The sequence below is a fragment of the Labrus bergylta genome, chromosome 16, assembly GCF_963930695.1.
Source record: "Labrus bergylta chromosome 16, fLabBer1.1, whole genome shotgun sequence".
NCBI lineage: Eukaryota > Metazoa > Chordata > Actinopteri > Labriformes > Labridae > Labrus > Labrus bergylta.
This window is the reverse complement of record NC_089210.1, coordinates 1,884,441-1,891,463: the sequence shown is the minus strand read 5'-3', so window position 1 is coordinate 1,891,463 and position 7,023 is coordinate 1,884,441. Positions and strand designations below refer to the sequence as shown.

General features: G+C 44.3%; 1 protein-coding gene across 2 annotated transcripts in view; it reads left to right on the top strand.

Moving 5' to 3' along the window:
* Positions 1–319: 319 nt before the first annotated feature.
* The window catches only part of prr36b (proline rich 36b), a 28,741-nt gene continuing 22,037 nt past the window's right edge, over positions 320–7,023 (top strand). The window contains exon 1 of one of the 2 annotated variants that reach the window (XM_020655024.3): positions 320–627. The gene's annotated coding sequence lies outside the window, so the exon portion shown is untranslated. Of the gene's footprint in view, positions 628–5,988; positions 6,116–7,023 lie in introns of those variants that run through there. The other variant, XM_065964340.1, reaches the window with a different exon arrangement.

Here is a 7,023-nt window from a genome sequence, read left to right as displayed (position 1 = left end):
CCGACATTTTAAGCAGCACCTGAAGGCGGCAGCAGCCCTGTCCTCTCCTCCGCCTGTCCATCCATCCGTTCACCGGTCTACTACAGTGTGTGTGTGTGTGTGTGTGTGTGTGTGTGTGTGTGTGTGTGTGTGTGTGTGTGTGTAATGTGTGTGTGTAATGTGTGTGTGTAATGTGTGTGTGTGTAATGTGTGTGTGTAATGTGTGTGTGTGTGTGTAATGTGTGTGTGTAACGTGTGTGTGTGTGTGTAATGTGTGTGTGTAATGTGTGTGTGTAATGTGTGTGTGTGTAACGTGTGTGTGTGTGTAATGTGTGTGTGTAATGTGTGTGTGTGGACTGAAGCGTCATTCTCCTCCTTTCTTCCCCCTCAGTCTCACGCGCATCACTTCTTGAGAGACGCGGCGCTCGAGACTCAGAAGTTTCTCGTCCGTTGGCTCGACTCGGCTCGGCTCGGTTTCTTCGGCTCTCTTTCCCGTTTTTTCATCCCGGTTTCATTTTTATCTACACTTCCCTTTTTTGTTCCCCCCCTCCTCCTCCTCCAGACTCGAGGATTCAGTCGGGGGGTGTACCGCTAACACAGGGCGTAGCTGGAGAGGCTTCTGTTAGCACGCTGCCGCTTCACACACTGGTAAGAGACTGTTTCAGCGTTAGCTTCATGCTAACATCAGTACGTTACGAACCGCCAGGCTAATTAACGTTTTTTTAAATTAACGTTATAACCGTTACAGACGTCACAGCCTCTCCTGTACCGACACTGTTACTACTTGTGCTTCTCCGTGTTGTAACGCAACAATACTGCTGTATCATAGTGTGTCTTTGTGTGAATTAACTCTTATTTGACGTTAAAATCTCTAAAAGCTTTAATTACAGTGTGACGTCATGTTGTTTTTAAAAATCGATTATCGGCTGTTTTCAGTTTCAGTTTGGTTTCCTAGACTAGTAATGCTAAGTTAAATCCTGGTTGTATATATTCCCATTCTTAGTTTTGATGTTTTTTTTAGTGCTTATTTACTTTGTATTTAATATTATATTGTGTTTATTTGCTAATATTGTGTGTTTAGACAACCTGCTCCTGCAATTTCCCAGTTTGGGATCAATAAAGTAATTCTATTCTATTCTATTCTATGAAAGGGGGCTGATGGGGCGGTGGTCGCTTCAAGTGCTCCTGTTAGGGTTAAAACAAACCACACATATAAAGCTTTAAATCGACACTCTTCTTTTTATTTTCCACAACGTGTTGCCTCTTTGTGTGAGCGTTTCTGTCTGCCTTTTCCCTCCCTCAACTTTTTTTTTTTGTCCTCCCTTATCTCCCCTCCTTTTTCTCCATCCTCCGTCGCGGATGGCCATTGTTCTGTGATGGGCCAAGTGCTGAGAAATGTTTCACTCGCCCCAGGGGGGGTGGGGGGCAAAACCCGGCAAATTAAGCCCTAATAATTGTGCAGATGCCCCATTCGGCACAATCATACAAGCAGAATAACTGAGGGCCATTTTGTGGCATGTTGAGGATATAATTTCCCTCAGAGTCCTGAAGGAGGAGGGAGTGTGTGTGTTGAGCTGAAATATCTCTCCGGGTGATTGTGCATATAGACTCAATCTGGCATTTAATAATCAGAGGTGATTAATGTTACCCCCAAAAGTGATCAGCTATTGTGGTGTGAGAGTTAAAGCTGGAGGCGCCTGTAGCTGCGCCTTCACATGGTGGGTGAGTGAGTGCAACAAGACAGATTACACTCCTCTCTATAGAACAATGGAGAAGAGAAAACACTGGCAGCTCCCAAAGCCTGCCCAAGAGCTTTTGATAAACTGCAAACATGCAAGCATTGAAAATCTTTACTAGCCCACAACTCCTTTATCCTCCCCCCAAGGTGCCTCAAAAAGCGGCCAAATTGTCTCCATTTTTTATGGGCATGTGCCGGTCAATATTCTGTGGCCAGCGACCATGAGGTATTGATTTTATTCTGAGTAAATGGCATCCCCCGGTCACTACCGCAGGGCACTTTTTAAGGCTGGGCCATTTCAGGGGCTTTGAGGCTCTCCAGGACTCTTCAGTCAGACGTGGGCTAAAGCCATCAGCGAGTCCGCCTCCTCTATGTGCTTGGATGAGAGAATGGCTGACTCACAGTGTTGGTGGATGAGGCAGGAAAATGGAGGCAGTCTAATGCAATCAAATGAAATGAAATTTAGCGGCCATTAAAGACCGAAACATCTGTTTTCATTAAGTTATTAAAGATGGTTCTAAAAAGATTACTGGTTGGAAGATATGGATTACTGCCCTGGGGGGAATTTTTTGTGTGGAGAGGATTTGTCAGGGACCGTACTTGAAGAAATGAAGCAGATTATTTAGATTTAGAGAAAGTATGTGTAATAAATGGCTCAATTCATCTCTTTCCTATAGTTTCATCTTCTCTTTGTTGCTGTGTTTGTTCAGAAGGTGTGTATCACTTTTGTCTCCTGTCATTATCAGATCTATTGGCGGAGCCAGATTCAAGGAGTGAGTTTTTACAACGTCAGCTACGTCACAGTGAGAGAACAATGTCAGTGAACGTCTGATAAAATCACTCGTGCAGATAAAAAGGAAGCTTGTAATGGTGAACCAAGTAATCCAAGATGGGCTCGACAAACTATTACATTTTGGTTTTGATCAATAAATTGTTAACTTGTAATTATGATAAATGATGTTCAAAGTAATCTAATCTAATATCACCACAGTTGAGTTAACCGGCTCAGAAATACCAAGAAATACTTGTTGATTTATATCTGACATTTTGAAGCATTAGTTTGGGCTCTGATAAATGAGTTGTTGACATTTTTAGTCAATTTATTGCCTTGATAAACAGAAAATTACTTAACAGGTATTGGGACTAACTATCTTGTTGCAGTCTCTGCTTTTGCAAAACATTTCATGGTCTCCACTCAAAAAAGTCGGGACGCTGCTTTCCTTTATGACAAAGAGCTGAATATTTTTGTGGGTTTTAAACTGTTGGCTAGGTTAAGAAAAACTATTAGGGCCACTTGGACTCTGGGAACCATTTTAAATGATTAACTGACATCTTATTGACACAGAGATAAATGAATTAATTGAGAAAATGGTTGGCAGATTAGGAAAATAATGAGTCTGTGCCAAAATGCAATTAATTGATAATGATGATGACGGTTCTTTGTTGCAGTAACAGCTGCACGATAATCAGATCCTCTGTCAATGTTCCTCTTCAGTTGTGATCATTTTGTGAAAAACTTGCTTAAAATTTTCACAGTGATTGTCTGTCTGTCTGTCTGTGTTTCAGGGCAATTTAATCCCTAATAATTTGTTTTGCCTCCAGCTGGCCTCTCGAACCGCCTCGGTTATAAGAGGGGAGTTGATTGCGGCTTTAATAGACCGGTGTGTCACCCGGCCCTCAGCCTCAGAACTGGTGTTGGCTGGACGTGTGACTCAGAATGAAATCCCCCCCCGCCATCTCTGTACTTCTCAAATGTGACAAGGGCAGGCCTATGCCACTGGTCCTTTAGGGGTTTTCAGCCTGAACCATTGACCCTTGCACGTCTTGGCGCTATTAAAAAATTACCACCATCATCACAAGCCTTGTCCTAATCCTGGGTAACAGAAGCACAATAGCTTCTTGTTTAGAGATTATCCAAAACAACAACAGACACTTTATGTTTCTCTGTTGTCTGGGTGATTGAGGCTCGAAGAAACTGCCCCTGACACCGCAGTGAAGATAAAGCGGAGATAAACTGGGCTGTCGTCTGTGCTCCCAGTCACAGTTGTCGGGGCACACAGTTGGCAGCTGTGCGGCGTGGTTTTGAGACTGTATTTGCCAGCAGCTGCAGTAATTTGTTGTGTTTGGACTCTCTGAATTCCTTTGGTGGGAGGATGGATAATGGATATGGTTCACAGCCGTGTTGCTAGGCTCCAACACCAAATTTTCATGGCACAGTGTGTCAGTGCTGCCTGATTGTTTGGTGAAACGCAGCCTTGGAGATGGTACAAATTTGTCCAAGAAAATGGCTGCTCTCTTAGTCACTCGGTTAGTTCTACCAGATGTGGCCCACAGATCTTTCCGTCATCATAGAGCTACTATTGTTGATTAGTCGATGAACTGTCTGGTTTCTTGAGGCCTCTGCCGTGATGCGGATGTGCTTCAAACTTGCGGCATTATCAACGCATTTTCTATGTGGTTTACAATGTTATTGTTGAATATAGAAAAAAAATGATGTGACCATATTATGGTCCATATTGCCCAGCGTTTTGTCTGTGGGTTGCACCTTGCATTGACATTTGCTTCTCTGGCTTATCGGCTAATGTGTTCAGTATTATGTCAGAGGAAACCCTTGCCTGCCCTTGCCACAGTCTCATGTGGAATGAACGGCATTTGTGCAAGACACTGTGCTGACAGAATGATATAGTCCCTTTACCCTAGGCAGCTGTGGGCACCAAATATCAAATTCTCCTGGTATAAATATGGCTTTGCCAAGAAGGCAGTATAATCTTGTTTTTTGGTTACTGTGGTAAGAGCAGCTCGTAGGCAGATGTGAGCTTTAGGCGCCAGCTGTACGGGGTTTGTTGCTAGGAAGCTTTGCTGATCTGGACATCCATCCTGTCTTCTGTCCTGTGAGAGCTCAGATTCCATCTGGAACGTGCCTTGTTGCACTTCAAACAGGAGGACTAATCCTCTTATAATGGACACAATCGTTCCATTTGTACATTGGTGTGAACGTGGTGCCCCTGTGCAAAAGCTCAAGAGAGAGAGCGCTGAAGCCTCTCGGGTGTGTTTCTTCTGCCATCCTGTCCAGATGCCTCGTTTCTGCCTTCTTCGTCTGCCTCTGTATGAGCTCTATCTGGTGTCATTGATCTGAGCCACCAGCTGGTCCTGGGCCGGCCTGATCTCATTTACCCCCACAGAGGAGCTTGTTTTTGGGCTGACGGCCCATTATGGAGACGTTCCAGCAGCTCTTCAGTTACAAATTAGCCTTAATTTCTGTGTAGCCACTCTGTTGGGTCTGCTGTCTCTCTTTTTGTCTCACTGTTTCCTGCTTGCCTACTGTCTCTTTTAACCCCCTCCCCTTTCTTTTTATTGTCCTCTCCTAAAACATTGTCACAACTATCTCTCTTATCTCCCAGGGGAGAGAGCTAACGGCATCAGAGGACTGTGCCTCACTAATGCACTTCCTCTGTCTGTCACTGTCCTTCTGGAAAGAAGCGAGCCTGGCTCCTCCACTTCCTTCTGTGCGATCAATAATCACACAGTCGAACTCCGCGCTGTCCTGCTGGTCGTCCCTGCAGGCAGCGGAGCTCTGCCAGGCTGCAGTCGGGACTGTGCCGTTGGGGCCTTGTTTGTAGTCGGGCTCTGTCTCCACCCTTATTGTTTTGGGGCCGATGGACCCTCTCGCCCGCAGTATTGTCTAGTTTCTGGGACATACCGACGCCTCTGTTTCTGCTGCGTATCCCTCCCTCGCTCGTTCTTGTCTTTCTTTGGCTTCTCTGTGGCTGTGTCTGTTTACTGTTTGAGGACGGTCAAGGCCGACTGTACAAGATTAGCATCTCTCTTTGTCCAGGGTTAACAAGCTCTGTCATGTGTTAATCTGCCCGTCCCCAGGGGGCCGAGTTTCTCCAAGCATGGATATGCCATGGGAAGAACGGGGTCTGATTGTTTGTATGTGTGTGTTTTGTGTATCAGATTCTCTGATGTTTTGAAAGGAGGGGTTAGCGTGTATACAATGTCAATTCCTAAATTGGGCAGATTTTGGTAATCTCTGCTACTCACAACATTCATACTTTTACTCATTTTTGTCACTACAAAATACAATTTACAAACTGGCAAGTTTTTTATAGTCTTGAAATACTTAAATGCAGGTGAACCTTTCATAGGAGGACATAGTGAAATCTTAGTGAGGAGCTCATGAGGATTAGGGCCAGCCTTTCTGATCACATGTTTCTGTGATCCAGGTGTCTGTCACACAATCTGTTGCTCCTTTTCACACACACGCCAGCCGTACAACAGGAGACACAACAAGGCTGGTTCCTTCCTCTCAGCGGGGCCTTTGTTCTGACTCCGTTTGTCTTACTGAGCATCCCAGCAGCCCATTTAACCACTCGAGATCGATTAATAGGAATGAAGGTAATGTGCTCTATTAAGCAGTTCAATTGACTATCAGTGTCCTGTAGGGAGGTGGCTGTTGTTGTTTGTTGATTCCTTGTTGTCTGCAAGAGGTAGATCTGCTAATAATGGGAAACAAAAAGCCACCTTTGTACTTCAAGATTCAGCTCACTCCTTTTCTTATGTGTATTTTTAGTTTGCATGTAGGAAGACTTGGTTGAAAATGTCAGAAAATGTTGAAATATGACAGTTTCTTTGTATGTTTTATTGTTTGATTTGCCTCTGATATCTGAACATTGTTCCCTTATTTTCCAACCACATTCAAGCGCAGAGAAATCTGAGTAGATGATTATAATGATTTGTATTTTTGTCAGCGGTTTATGTTCGTTGATACCATTTAATGAGCAGTGAATGTTATGCCCCAGGTTTTTGCCTCCAAGGTTACATCAGTTTGCCCTTCCGTATGGTTCGAGGTTAATTGGGCTGAATGTAGTCTATGGGCGCACTCACACTATGCAAACAGTACTGTGCCCAAGCACGTTTGACCCCTAAAGTCCAGTTACACAACGTGAACATGAAGTATAATCGATCAGTTTATGTAGGGTTAGACAGCAAGGACTTATCTAGCATTTTAGCTTTAAATATGCTGTAGAATCAGATATGATGGCAGGAACATACCTTCACAGTACAGAAAATATTTTAAAAAGTTACAGCAAAAACACTGTGTGTAAAAGAGGTACATTTGCACAGTTTTCTAGATTGACTGTTTTGGGGGAGCCCACACTCTCCCCCTCTTGGTTGGGACCACCTCTCCCTTCTCTCCCTCTCTCAGCCCTCCCACAGTTTGTGAGGAAGGCCATGGAGCGCAGCAAGCTTTGTTTGGAGTTTATTTGTGTGCAGGACAGAGGAGTTTTCCTGACCTCAGGTCG